Here is a 16,665-nt window from a genome sequence, read left to right as displayed (position 1 = left end):
ATTCAATGGTGTTGGTTTCATGTCAATTAATTGAGAATTGAGTGTTTCATAAGCCATAAAAAATTTGAATTGTAATATACTCCAAAATTATCATATAAAAACAAGTTTTATAGAGTTTATGAAACATTGGCATAAATGAAATGTATGATATTTATAAATCCTAAATTAGAACCAATTTCTTAATTTAGTGGTGAAGGTTTAAAGATACTAACATGATAATTGAGTATTTTATAAGCAATTAAAAAAATGAATTTGTAAAATACGCCAAATTTACAATATAAAAACATGTTTTATAGTGTTTATGAAGTATTGGCTTAAATGAAATGTATGAAAGTAATTAATGCTAAATCAGATCCAATTTCTCTTTCTAGTGGTCAAGATTTCAAGATACTAACATGAGAATTGAGTATTTTATAAGCAATTAAAAAAATGAATTTGTAAAATACGCCAAATTTACAATATAAAAACATGTTTATAATGTTTATGAAGTATCAGCATCAATCAAATACATGGAAGGTAATAATGCTAAATAAGAATCATTTACTTAATCTAATGGTAAGGGTTTCATAACACTAACTTTTGTTACACTTCTATTATGTTGCTATCAATTACATTCATTTAACATTACACGTACCGTGCAAAACACCATTATTAATATTAATACCTTCTAATCATATTAAACATAGGATGTTGAAACTATTCCAAGCGCTAAAAATGTTAATTCATGCTCAGCAACCGTTGAGTGATCTGTTGCACTGCAATCTGAAAAATATGAAAGTTAATAATGGTAAATAAGCATCATTACTTATCTAATGGTCAAGGTTACATGACTTTTAGTAACACTACTATTAATTGAATCACAATTATATTCTATACCCATTACTCGTACTTTTGCATAAAACCATTATTATTGTCAGTATCGTCTAGTCCATTTTCAACGTAGGATGTTGTAACTTTGTCAAGTGTTTAAAACGTTAATTCATGTCTTAGCAATCCTTGAGTGATCTGCTGTACTGCCATCTAAAAAAAAATTGTCGGTTAAATATGTATAATGGTTGGAGGATAAAATGTCACTACTACACACCATAAAGAGATCGAAAGTCTGTTTATGACAACTAGTACGTGGACAACGGTGAATAATTCAGAAATGGAAATAATCAAACAAAACTAACAGACAAACTTCATTCCTATTTCAAAATACTTGAAAACAATTTAAAGTTGAAATTTAAATACAAATACGAATATAAAACTGCAAAAAGATATGAAACATAAATCAGACAGTAAATACAAACGATTATATTAATAGATAAACATGTTTTATATCACTAAACCACAATCATGGATGAAAAACATCATATCATTCGGATTAGAATATTCAACTTATTAGATTTTATCTCTGGCCGCCGAATTCAAAATGTTTAATATTATAATATTTTCAGAAACAAATACAATTTCAAAACTGATTAACTGAGCATAATATAATGAAATAAATTTCCATAATATTGTGTACTTTGTAAATTAAGCAGGCAGTTGTATAAATATCATGAGTCTTAATATAGATACATAGTAACTAGTAAGACAAAAGTCAAAAAGTAATAACATTAAACTATAGATGTATGTATTATTTAAGTGTTTAGATAGTTGCAGGTAAGCATTTATTATGCATAAATATTCTCCGGACTGTACAGTCCACTGGTTAACTAATTGAACTTAACGGTCTTGTATGTTATATATCTTATACATATAACGATTCATTATTTGAATACTTAACAATGTAAATAAATCATAATAATTTATTTTTTATGATCGATGTCCATAAAATTTAATCTTTATCTCCTATAAATATTACCGAAGTTATATTGTGAAATTCAAAACAAATTACTACCAATCATACTAATATATTGCATATTAAATATACACATATAATTAAAACTAATAAATAATAATGAAATGTTGTATTCGAGCAGATTTGAGTCTGAAGTGATCAGAAGTAATCTACTGACTGCGTCGTACATTTTAAAAATGATGGTCGTATCTCGTATAAACAACGAAATCGCTTAGGTACATATTAAATTCTTAACGCTAAACGAGGGATATAAACACTATAAACATTAAATAGATGTATTCTCTATATGATTTGATGAAAAACTATTTATATATAAACTATTTTTTATGCTGTTGGCGTAATTGCTAAACGTTGAAACCTTAACAACATAAAACGTGTAAAAAAACAAAGTTCAAAAAGATACTTCGTTAAATCGTTATACGGTGGTATAGGTACCATACAGAAAATTATGCGTGTACGAAAAAACAATCCATTCGATTTTTTAACCTTTATTAACCTTTCAAACTCGTCGTGGCATTTATGAGTCAGCACTCAAATTTCGAAAAGATTAAACAAAAACTCAAATTCAAAAAATTTGATTGATGCTGATACTTCATAAACATTATAAAACATGCTTTTAAATGATAATTTTGACTTGTGTTATAATTCATATTTTGAACTGCTTATGAAACACTCATTTCTCAATTAATTCTCCACCAATTTTACATATTTAACTGACTACATTTTTTGCTGATTGCAGTGCAGCAGTTCACCCAAGGCTTGCTGAGACAGGAATTTGCATTTATACCACTTTGGAAAAGTATCAACATCTTATTTTGAAAATACACTAGAAGATATTGATAATAATATTGGATTTATGCAATGTGTGTGTAATGGTTATTGAACATAATTGGTAGCAACTTAATATTAGTGAAACAAAAAAATAGTATCATGAAACCAAGACCAATGAATTCAGTAAATTATTCTTATTTAGGATTATTAACTTCCAAGTATTTTATTTAAGCTGATACCTCATAAACACTATAAAACATGTTTTTATATAATAATTTTGACGTATATTATTAATTCCTATTTTTTAATTGCTTATAAAATACTAAATTCTCATGTTAATATCTTGAAACCTTAACCACTATTTAGATAATATGTTTCTTATTTAGCATTAATTACTGTCATACATTACATTTAAGCCAATACTTCATAAACATTATAAAACATGTTTTTATATGGAAAATTTGGCGTATTTTACAATTCATTTTTTTAATTGCTTACAAAATACTCAATTCTCATGTTAGTATCTTGAAACCTAGACTACTGATCAGGAAAATCGTTCTTATTTCCCATTGACAATTTTCATGTATTTCATTAAATCTTGGACCTCATAAACACTTAAAAACATGATTTTATATGTTAATTTTCGATGTATATAAAAAATTCATATTTTTAACTGCTTATAGTATACATTGTTTTCATGTTAGTCTCATAAAACCTAGACTATTAGATAAGGAAAATCATACTTATTATCCATTTTTAACTTTCATGTATTTCATTGAAGCTAACACTTCATAAAGACTACCTTTTCTTTTTATATGATAATTTTTACAAATATTAAAATGCACACGTTTAATTGCTTATATAACACTTTATTCTCAAGATATTCCTTAACCATTATAGATATATAACCTGACTTAACATTTTTAGACGGCAGAAAAGCAATTAACTTAAGGCATGCAGGGACAGGAAAACAAATATCTTCTACTTGGGAAAGTATCATCATCTTACGTCCAACATCCCATGTTGAAACTGGACAAGAAGATTCTGATTTTAATTATGGTTATATGCACTGTAAGTATAATGGTTAATGAATTTCTTTTATAGTCAATTAATAGCAGTGGTTTACAATGTTACTGTCAAGATACCCTGTCCATTAGATTCAGAAAATGATTCTAATATTCCATTGTTAACTTTTATGTATTTCATTTAAGTCAATACTCAGTTATTGTACAAGTGTATTTTTTGTTACACTTATTTTGCAATTAGTTTCTACGAGACATTCTGGTAGTTTTTGTACTTTCTAATATGGCTTATCATAATTATTATTTTTTATCTTTTGTTAAATGCTTAAAGTTCATATCTTTTTACAGTTTTACATTCGTATTTGTATTTAAGTTTCAATTGTTAATTGTAAATTGTTTTTTTTTAATTCTTCTAGTGATTTGGAATATTCTATTATTTTGAATAAATTTTTTTTACTTTAGAATTACCTTTATCTGGAATACTTTTAATTATTTTAAATTGTATTTGTAATGTTTAATTTAGTTTTCCAGTTGAAACCTCAAGTTGTGGGACAAAGTCTTTGTACATTTTAGTAGTTATTTTTCTTTTTGCTATTAATAATGTCCCATCATCAAGTATTGGTTTCACATTGATTGTATAAATTTAAAATGCCAGTGCCAGTTATTCTTACAACTATTGTTTCTGAATTATTTATACTTTTAATATTACTATCCCTAATCATAACATATATTCAAGAATTTGTATTATCTAACCTATGCTATTTATTAAAATTAAAATTAAACTTTTTAAGTTACACAAATTAGGCAATATACCTGGCTTTCTTAATATTGTTACTTTCACAAGATTCATCCAAATGATGTAACTGTTGATCATAAGTACATAATAATGTATTCATCATTTGTTTACATTTTGATACTTGTAATTCGCTTAATTCTAAATAATATAATCTAGATTTATCTTTAGCTATATAATCAGATTTTGGAGCTATCATTACATAGTCGTTATCGTATATGTTAACAGGTAAAAATATGTTTTTATATAATATAAATTCATAATTGTTAACTAAAGGTATTTCTATGACGAAAATTAATACATTTTCTATATATACTATGTTAGTTGTTATTAGTCTTAACAATTCTGATATTCCTGAATTATCTAAATCTATTAGTATGCTTTCTCCTATGGGTAATTCTGTTTTTAATATCTTTTAACTGGTTTTTAAGGGTATTTGTATCTAATATACTGGAGTGAATGAAACAATGTAGGGCCATATTTATTATATTTAGTAAATTTTCTGTTTAAATGCGTATTGTGTTAAAATTATATTTAATAATGATATTCTTTCTTCTAGTGCTGTTTTAAAATTTAAGATACCTATTGTAGCTATCTCTGTTTGCAATTCATGAAGTAGATAACTGTACTTGTCAGCTAAATTAATTTCATTTTTATTTATTTCTAATAGCGATAAGTTTACGTTTGATATAATTGATTGCATAATTTGTATTCGTGCATCAGATAAATTAGAAACGTGTGAATTTGAAATTTCAATATCTCTTATTTTACTATAAAAATATTCTGCGTTGGTGTCGTCATATACACCGAATAGGACGTTAGATACTCTCCCAACTAAATTGATAAGTCCTCTCTTGGTACGGCTATTATTTTTGGTTGATCTATAATTTTCATTACATTTTCTTTATTACTACTAATTTCTGATAAAAAGTTATATGCTTGGTAATTATATTGGGAACAAAGTTGTTGTATCTCAAGGGCTTTATTCATTTCACAGGACTCTTCAAAATCTTTTATCATGTTACCGATTTTATTGTATTTTTCATTATAGTTTGTAATATTAATATAGGTTAAGAAGCGCCAGTGAGTTGTATATGCGTAAATTGTTTATTGTGTGAAAATAGATTCCTAATGGGTTGTATATTGGAGTTAGATTGAATGAATTTGCCATCGGTTTCCAAAAATAATTCTGAAAATGAGAAGAAAAAAAAATGTAAGAAAATTGGAAAAACAAAATTAAGTAATACGGCTTTGAATATTTTAATAAACAAATTTATGAGTAATTATTATATTTGCATTGTGTGTTATGAATTATTGAATTTTAATTTGCAAGTTTTATTTCATTTTTGTGTGATTTTATTTCCTTTCTGCCTCGTTGAATTTTTATATTTTCGTTATTATTTAATTGTATTACATTGTAAGGGCCCACCCATTTTGGTCCTAACTTTCCCTTCTGTTGGTGGTTTTTTACCCATACTTAGTCGCCAATTTTTACATTTACTTGTAGTTCTTTTTGATCGTACTTTTTTCTTTGTTTTTTAGTATATTATTTCTGAAGCAATTTTCAGTTATTGTACAAGTGTATTTTTTAGTTACACTTGTTTTACGTTTAAATCCTACAAGACATTCTGGTAGATTTGTATAATCTATTATGGCTTATCATAATTATTATTTCTTATCATTTGTTAAATGCTTCAAGTTCATATCTTTTTACAGTTCCACATTCGTATTTGTATTTAAGATTCAACTGTAAATTGTTTTCAATTATTTTGTAATAAAAATGAAGTTTTTCTGTTAGTTTTTGTTTTGATTGTTTCCATTTTTGAATTATTCAGTGTTGTTCACGTAGAAGTTGTCATATAAACATTTTCGTTCTCCTTATAGTATGTAGTAGTGACATTTTATCATCCAACCGTTATACATATTTAACTGACTACATTTTTTCAGACAGCAGTAGAGCAGATCACTCAAGGCATGCTGAGGCAGGAATTCACATTCATACTACATTTGGAAAGTATCAACATTTTATATTGAATATGGACTAGAAGATACTGATAATAATAATGGTTTTATGCAATATATCTTTAATGGTGACTGAATTTAATTAATAGTAACTTAATAGTAATGTAACAAAAAGTTTATCACATTAAAAAAATAATTATAATTTTCCATTATTAACTTTCATTTATTTAATTTTAGCCGATACTTCATCAACACTATAACACATGGTTTTATATGATTATTTTGATTATTATTACAAATTCATACATATAACTGCTTATTAAACACTGTATTCTCAAGTTATTCTCCAACTATTAAATATATTTAACTGACTACATTTTTTCAGACGCCAATACAGCAGATCACTTAAGGTATGCTGAGACAGGAATTTGCATTCATACTACTTTTGGAAAGTATCAACATCTAATGTTGAAAATGAACTAGGAGATACTGATAATAATAATGGTTTTATGCATTGTACGTTTAATGGCAATTGAATATAATTTATAGTACGAATGACAAAAAATAATAAGTACGAAAATCTTTATATGACAATGGATAATACTGAATAATTCAGAAATGAAAACATGAAAACAAAAACTAACAGACAAACTTCATTTTTGTTACAAAATACTTGAAAATAATTTACTGTTAAAACTTAAATACAAATACGAATGTAAAACTACAAAATTATATGAGATATAAATATAATGGAAAAAATGATAAGAAATAATAATTATGATAAACCATAAAAATACTACAAGTACCAGAATGTATTGAAGAATTAAAATGTAAAATGAGTTAAACCACAGAATGCATTTGTATATGAACTGAAATTTGCTCCTTTTCAATATGAAAAAATTATGAAATTGTGTTATTCGTCAAAATTAAATTATAAAATCATGATTTAGATTTTATGAAGTAAAAATATCAAGTTAAATGAAACATAATAGTTAAAAATGATAAATTAAAATCATATCCTTAGTCTCGTAGTCAAGGTTCAAGACACTTGTGTTAATATCGGCGTAAAATAATTAGTTTATAACAACAAAAATCTTTATTAAATGAACAACAAATACACAAATACAGCAAAAGCTGTGTAAATAACGCTCTGTTACGGTAAGCAGGGACGCGATCAATGGCAAACGACCAACTAGTTTTTCCTCATGGTGGATCGGCCGTCTTCTTCAGTACGGCGACGCTTACACCCTCTGTCAGTGTTAACGTTTAATATTTGTTTGTTTTATAAGCAATTAAAAATATGGATTTGTAATATAAGTCAAATTATCATATAATATCATGTTTAACAATTTTCATCTATAAATAATTATAGCAATTATTAAAAATCGCAAATGTGCGTCAATATGTAAAAATATGTTAATATAATATGCAAAATAAAATTTAAAATTTGAATTTTGCGCACTATGAAAAGTATTTGTTTATTCCTGCTATAGTGTTATGCCTTACCATATCTATCGACTATTTATGATGGTAATGCAAATGCTATAAGTCTTGATCATCTTCATTACATTTTATTATTTTTGTTATTATTCATTATTGAGCGCCATATTACAATAATTACTTTTATTACATTATTCGATTTTATGATTTCGTTATATTAATGATTATTATAATATTTAAATTCAAGTGGTAATAGTAGTGTTAACACTTAGAACAAATGCATCAAACCACGGTGAATTGATTTTATCACTGAACAATCAAGGTTCGGGCAATATATATTGTTTAAGCCGGTTATGTTTACTTGTTGTGGTTCATGCTGTTGATAACAGATATGCTGGTAACCGGCACAATATAATTATTTTTATGGAGGTGCATATTTATCTATAATTTATATTATCTACACAGTTAGGACACGTCAAGCAGTACGCACCATAACCGCCAATTGGTGTTTTTGGGCGGATGGGAGACACCAACAAGCGTCATCCCCGCTAAACTCGCTTACACACGCGCAATCCACTCCACTCAACAACTTGTCGATTACCAGTGTGGCGGCATCGTTTTCGACGTTTTTGTTATTTCTTAACCTAATGGTTTCGTTTATCATTTCGTTTCCTACCAGTTTGCCTAGAGGTCTTGGATCGATACAGTCTCGCAGACTTAATTTCTGCGGTCGTCATATTTTAATCTTACCATCTTACTGCGTGTCATTGTCCGAGGTGAGTACCACATGATCGGGCCATTAACGAAATAATGGCTTATTCCGCTAGGTTACGACAAAAACGTCATATGCTGTTTCGGTCTGTCTCTTTGGGCAATTGTACACACGTGGGTAGATCTATAATGACAATATGTCCTCGAGTGTCTAGTCCAAGACTCCGAATCGTATCACGAGTATTTTGTATAGAGATAAATATATTATTTCATTTTTTGGAGTTGTGCTAGCTATGGATGATAGAATTCTTGACAATGGCCCCTTCTCTACCTCCTATTCCAGCAATGTAGTTTATTCAGTTGGGATGTACTATTGTACTAATGTACTTCCACTATCACCTCGACTATCACCGTATTCCTATGTTCAAAATTTTCTTATTAATTGTCAAATTAACTAATATTGTTTGGTTAAAATGATTTCAACGAGCTAGTCGCTACTATAAAGTAAAGAGTAATTCTAACCTAAATGTTTATTGCATTATGTCAATATAGTAATAGTTTCATTATTGCTTTATAATATATACTATAACTTGAAATACTTGAATGTGTTAATAAAATACTGTATTATCTTTATTGTAATAGGATCCCAACGTAAGAACAAGCATCAAAAATGGTTGTCAAAATACTCAACCAAGAAATTACTGTCAAACAAAATCCGGCCAACGAACATATTATTGATACAAAATCAAAACGCAAATATGATATAATCATTTTTGGAGCTTCAGGATATACTGGAAAACATGTTGTTATGGAAATGGATCACCTTTCTCAAACATACAATTTAACATGGGCTATTGCTAGGACGTAACATTGATAAATTAAAAATATATTGGATAAGTTGTATATAACTCTTGGTAAGTTTTCTTATTTTATAATATCCATTACTATAAAATAATTATTCAATTTAGGATTTACAGATAACAGCTTTCATTTTTTAAGGAACGTTAAAAACCATTGTGTAATGTTTGAATTTTTAACTTTTAAAACAACAATGGTGTTTTTCGTTTCTATAAATGATGTTAAGCACTGTCTCCAGTAATGTTATTTTAATATCAGAGTATAAAATGTAATTGTATTTTTATTTTTTTTATGGACTTGAATATACATAAAATAATTTATTGTTTGATGAAATATTAATGCTGAGCATTACAGCCTATAGATCTAGAAATATAATACTATAGAAATAGATTTTATTACTTATGTTTAGTATTTTTGATGTATTTATTAAATATTATATAGATGGTTATGAAGATAAAATAATTGATATTATTTATGACACTGTATACGATATTACAACTGTAATGATAATGGCTCAAAAAACTTCTGTGGTTATAAACTGTATTTCACCATACTATATATATATGGAGAAGTTGTAGTCAAATCTTGTGTTTTAACATCTACTCATTATGTTGATGTAACTGGTGAACCATTAGTAAGTGATGTAATGATGTATAGGTTGTTAAATTTAGATAAATTGTTATTTTTATATCGGGATTCTAAAGTATCTATCATTTTTTTTTTTTGTGTGTGTATTTTTAAAAGTATGTTAAATATTAATTGTTTTTGTTATATTATTGCATGTTTGTAAATGAACAATTATAAAAATAAAAATGTATTTAGAAAATATTATTTTAATTTTTGTAAATTTTGTTTGTATTCAGTTATATAATACATTTTTAACTATAGTTTATGGAGAAAATGGCATATTTATATAATAAACAAGCTGAAGAGAATAATTCAATAATTGTTAGTGCACTTGGTATTAAGAGTGTACCTGCTGGCCTTGGTGTGGAATTTTTATACAATCATTTCAATGGTATATTTATAGTTAATAGACATTAAAAAATATATGTTATGGACAAAGTAGGGAGACGGGCATTGTGCACAGTGCCTGAGGTTCAAAGGCAAAGTTGAAATACGTTAACCTTGTCTGGACACTATAAGTTAAAAATTGAATAAAAAATCTTACAGGGTACTTAGATAATCATAAAAAAAACCTAAAATAGACGCTTCAAGTATAAGTTTTTAAACCTATTAGGTTTCCAGTTAGGTACATACAACTGAAGAGTTAATAATAATCTAAAAGTGGTTTGACATGATTAAAATGAATACTTTTTTTTTTTTTAATTATAATTATTTATTTATTATTACTAAAAAATAATAATCACATGACACATAAAAATAGCATTATTTTACTTAATTTATTACTACATACACCACTATTGTGGTACTTTGAATTACTAAGTCGGCCAGATTTTTTATATTTACACCGGTTGGTCTTACATTATGTATTGCAAGTATACCTATCATACTATTGACCACCTAATTTAGAAGTTTTCTTGTCACTTCATTTCTTAAAAAAATTTGTACTGGTGGTACCTCATTAGCCTAGATAAACACCTCTTTGCATATCGTGAATAGCAATAGTGTTCATGCAATATACTAAGGTGATTACTTTATTGTGAAGATTGCGGATCAGTTCTTGTTATTTGTTATGAGTGTCACATACAAATAAAATATCTCAGTATAGTTTTCTAGTGTCATTGTTATGTATAAGTGCTATTCAATATAAATATGTACAGTGCGCTGAATCTAATTTACTTTGCTTGCTCACTTGAATCCGGGGAAGATACACTTTGCCCGGACAATCTCATAAATTCCCGGCCAATGTATGAACAATTTGAGTATTAAAATGATCATTATAACCACGGTAGATTATAATCTACTGTGATTGTAACATTTCCCAAAATATTCAAACATTGTATAACAATGCCCAGATTTCCTACCTTGACCGTAGCATATATATTTATATATACTTATCTGAATTTTATTTTTATTTGTTTATTAATTGCGTTTTAATTTTAGGTGAATTGAAGAATGTTGACATATACATAAAAATGTATCTGAGTTCATTTGCATTTACTATAGTGAATAGCATATTTTTATTAGAATAAGTAGTAAAAACTGTTTTTTTATAATACACTAACAAAATTATCATTATATATAGAAGATAATAATAATACATTTTTTAATTGATAATATAAATAATGATAAATGTTTAATAATTAATTTAAATCAATAAGACTCAGCAATATTTATTGATATCAAATAAAATAAATGTATAATAATATTATTTTTTTCATAAATTGATCTAATTACTTAAAAACTAACTTTCAGCTTCATTACTGCACATTAATATGTTATAACTAAGATATTATATATCCATTTTTTAGTTTTTGAAGTTTTGCTAATATTGGTTGTTAATATTAAATTTCATTATATAAGTATTCAAATTTTATGCAAAAAGCTAATTTAATAAAGTAGCATTTTTAATTGCTAACCCTAATAAGCTATGATTGTATTTTAGACTGGATTAATCCATGAAAGTGTTTGGATAAGTGTTGTACTGCTTTGGCTACTAGAAAACAACGATTATACTACCGAAATCTGTTGAATAAGTTAATGGAAGTGACTCGATTGAAGCCAAATATTTTCAAGTATGTATCATTTTACAACATCTTTATATTTGTTAAATTATATAAAAATTAACAGAGTTCCGGTTAATTGTTCAAGTACAAAACTGGTATTATATGTGAAAAAGTATAAAAATAAAACATAGTTTTTATTTTAGAAGTATTTTTTTTCTTTTAATAGTATAACAGTGGTTAGCAACTGGCGGTCTGCTCCTCTATTGTATACGGCCTGCTTTAAATTTTAAAAATGACAACATTTTTTTATACATTTCATTATTTTAAAGTTTTAGATTGTTTTTTTTTTTCATAGTGGATAATTATGAGTAGTGGATGGGCTGTGGGTAAATTCCCAAAGGGTAAGAAATTTTTATTTGTTTATTATGCATTTTACATTTTGTTATGTTTTATTTCATATTTGAATTCTGGTTAAACAAATACATTTTTTTATTACTTTATTAATATTGTTTATTTATTTTTTTTATATATTAATATGTATTTTATATTTTCTTTTAGACAATATGATGACAATAGTGAGTTTATGAATATTATATTTTTTTCTGTATTTTTTGAAAAATATTATCTTGTCAACTTTTCACATAAAACATATTTAATTAAATATAGGTATTTTGACTTGAATCACCATACTGTTTATAGTTGTTTGTGTATGAACAAAATGTTATTAAATTATTTTTGTTTGAAGTAATTACCCAAAATACCGGGTAAATAACAAGGGGATATACCAAAAATATATTTACCCATCACTAGTTATGGATACAACATTTTTATTTTTGTTAGGCTCACAAACTTTTTAATTTGTGAATGTGTCCCGTGAGACCAGAAAGGTTGTTAACCACTGGTATAATATATTAAATATTTTAGTAAAATTATTATAATATTATAATGATACTTTTATTACATTGTATTAACAAACAATTAGATGTAATTTTTGTCTCAGTGTTCAAAATAAAATAAACTAAGTGAGCTAGATTTTATTCTTACCGTTTAATTTAATATTAGGTCAATCTACTTTCATGCTTATAATAATAGTTAAATAGATTATTCTGATTATAACATTTTATTTATATACTATATATTATGTTATGTGAAGACGAAACATCAAGCAGTTATTAATTAAATCCTCTTGTATAATCTCCTCAATCTTAATGATTAACTTAGGCTATTATGTAATATTTTTAAGGAATAGTCTTTCAATATTGTCTCTACTATATTCCAAATAAGTTTGGAAAGAATGAGAATGTGAATGTGTTGTAGTTCATAGAAATGTAGTTAAGCGGCGTGATGACCATGTGTTATGATATATATTCTGACCAATTGCAGCACTCGAACTGGGTGTCGGCCACATAAGTTTTTCCAAACTTATTTAGAATAGAGTATACCACTTAACATACACTGCCCTAGAAATATACCTTGTTCAAGTTGTAAAAATATTTTGTTATTTAAGTATGAGAATGAATTTTAAATAATTAATTTTAACTTGTACATTTTAAATTTTAGGATATTGCATAGACAGCAAATAAGTATGCAAAGTAACACCATAGATTGGTGTTTAGCTTTTCTAGAACCTGATGAAGCTGTTGTTGCTAGGTCAATACATCATGCCAAAACCATAGAAGATTTACCTTATAATTTTCATGTTCGAAATTATAGGGTTATGAGTGGTTTATTACCAGCTATCTTTGCTATACTATTATTTTTATTACTATCAATCTTGGCCATATTTGAACCTCTTAGAATTCTCCTTATTAGGGTAAGTTAATCCAATTATCATTAGCAGAACTGCCTTAAAGTTATGCAAGCCCAACCTTAAATAATTATTGAATTATAAAATTAATACTTTTAGTAGTTTAATAAAAGTGTAATACATATTATTTGAATACATAAAATAATTAATATTTTATTTAAATTTGTCATTTAAATAAATGTTAAAGCAGGCTATATCAAATTTATGAAGAAACTAAATGTATTCTGTAATCAGCATCTATATATAGGAGTACAATAAAACGGATCTATTAGCTATTCAAATAGAGTTAGTCTACACTCAATGAAAAACAATATCCAAATTATTAAATACCTGTTTTATTAATACTTTTATATGAATTTATTAGTATGAGTATAATGAATAATATTAATTTTACTCTTTGAAAAATAAGAACTAACCTGGGTAATAAACCAAAAAATTGGTATTCTACTCAGGATGCTAGTATATAATTAGTATTATGAATAAATCGTTGCTTTTCATTGATCGTATATAATTTAATAAATAATAATTAATATACACTATACAACAGTGTTTTCCAGCCTATGGGTCGCGACTGAATAAACTTACACAGAAATATATATACAATTACATTTTTTTTAGTGGAGGTGGGTTGCGTAATCAACAAGGAGTAATTTTAAGGGTCGTCATTATAAAAAGGTTGGGAAACACTGCTATCTACAGTAGTTTAAATAAATTATTTTCATTAAATCACTTGAATATTTTATTCCTTTTGAAGGCGAAATGAAAGCATATTTTGGTCTATAATCTGTATGAGTGATGTGTGAGCATTCATCAGTACTATAATATTTTTTAAATAAATTAGGTACCCTTAGAATTTTTGAGCCTATACTTTAAGACTACTCTGATTATTAACTACTATTTTTAAGATCAAAATAATATTCTCAAAGGGTATAAAATTTTATTTAAAAATAATAAAGTTTGAAATTTTATTAAAATATTATGTTGTATTATAGGGATGTTTTAACACCAGCAGCTGCATTCCGTAATACTCAATTTGTAAATTGTTTAATGGATAATGATGCTGCAGTTTTTAAAGTTGAGTCTGACATGGTTATTTACAACAAACAAAATTAATTTAAATCTTATCACCTACTTAGCTGTTTTTAGTCTTTCGTAATATTCAAAATATATTTCATAATAGTTCTCAAATTAAACTTTTTTTGTTTTATGTATTAGTTACCTTTTACATTTTAAATAACTCATTAAAACTTCATTAATACTTTAAGTTAATAATGACTGTGTATTTTATGTCATACATCTGCTTTTTAAAAGATTATATATGGATAGTATTTTAGTTTAGTGTATTTAAGTGTCATTATTAATTGTTATCTTTTTACAAAATGTTCATAAAAATTGCTTTACCAAATAATTAATATGTTTAATTGTATTAGTTTTTTATTTCTATTCATATTTCATAGTCTTATTATTTATAATAACTGAGATATTTGTTGCATAAAATAAAAATAGTACATCATAGCTAAAAATTTGTTCATTTAATTGTACTAAAATAAGTACTTCCCTAGTAACGATAAACTGTTGAGTTGCTAATATTATAAATGTATACTTGGTTGTGTAGATATCTAATATTTTGTATAACTACTTATAAGATTAAAATGTAATTTTACCAAAATTATTTTTAGTTGATATTGCTGATAAAACTTGTCCAAAATATTAGAATCTGATTGGTCATGGAAAATCTGTCAAAACTTTTACTGCAAATATTTAGAAAATTAATACAAAGAATAAACTACAACAAGAAAAACTATTATGACAGTAACATTTTATAAGATAACTTTACATCCTGCATTTGTTGTCTCTGTCTTAAAAATGTAAAACATAACAAAAATTGTTTTGCGCGGAAAAGAACCAAGAAAGCTAAAGTCATAACTAAGGAACAAAATTCACCATAAAATAAGAAGACATTTAGTTGTGAAATATCATTTTTATTATTTTTTTTTTATATCAATTACAGAAAAAAAGTTCTTATTGTTTCAAACTTGAATAACTTTTATTGTAGCCCTGATATCTAAAAATTATAAATTATATTTCACAGCCAAAGTTTAAACTGTCGTTTCTTAGTTTTAACACTTGTAACTGTAGTATTACCGTTCTTTCCTGCGCAAATCAGTTTTTGCAGTATTTTACATCTGGAAGACAAAGACAACACATGCAGGTGTGGCATCCTCTTAGTACTAATTATTTACATATTATGCAATAACTTTAATAGTTTATGTTGTATAAAGGTGTATTTGGATCCTGACTATTGCATTACATAATTCTCAATTTTTAAAACAATCAACATTTAAATCATTGGAAACATTGCACATTCATAATCTTTGATTTACATCTGTCAATCTATCTATTGCAAATCTCAAATAAATAACACATTATTAATATACTGCAACATGAATAACTAATATTAAAGTAATTTTTATTCAAATACTTTATCTAGATGAATTTTCCAGTTTTTAATCATACAATATAGCAGAAAATTGTATGTCCACAATAACCCAGTTAATTGCGTTGTTATTAAAATAAATTGTGAATTTCCCTATTATAAAGTTCAAAAGTATGGTTATTTAAAGTTGCATTTCCGAGATTTTTCTTCCATACCAGACCCCTTAGAAATGGTAAAAATTATTTTAAATAATCTTTTTATTGCTTTATTTTCTTTACTAAGTTTACATCTTTTTATGATATAAAATTGAATTAATAATAAAAACTAATAAGTAAAAAAAAAGTTCAATACGATGGGTGGTGTTGTTTATTAGATACTAAATGATATG

General features: G+C 26.0%; 1 long non-coding RNA gene and 1 pseudogene across 1 annotated transcript; both read left to right on the top strand.

Moving 5' to 3' along the window:
- The first annotated feature begins 6,163 nt into the window (after positions 1-6,163).
- Positions 6,164-7,775, top strand: LOC113558446. Its single transcript, XR_003405643.2, has 3 exons — positions 6,164-6,315; positions 6,380-6,522; positions 6,780-7,775. It is a non-coding gene; the product is annotated as an uncharacterized LOC113558446 (long non-coding RNA).
- A 1,741-nt stretch (positions 7,776-9,516) lies between these two features.
- Positions 9,517-15,145, top strand: LOC113556522 (annotated as a pseudogene).
- Positions 15,146-16,665: the final 1,520 nt, after the last annotated feature.

The sequence above is a fragment of the Rhopalosiphum maidis genome, chromosome 3 (assembly GCF_003676215.2).
Source record: "Rhopalosiphum maidis isolate BTI-1 chromosome 3, ASM367621v3, whole genome shotgun sequence".
NCBI classification, from domain to species: domain Eukaryota; kingdom Metazoa; phylum Arthropoda; class Insecta; order Hemiptera; family Aphididae; genus Rhopalosiphum; species Rhopalosiphum maidis.
This window is presented reverse-complemented; position numbering and strand designations above follow the sequence as displayed.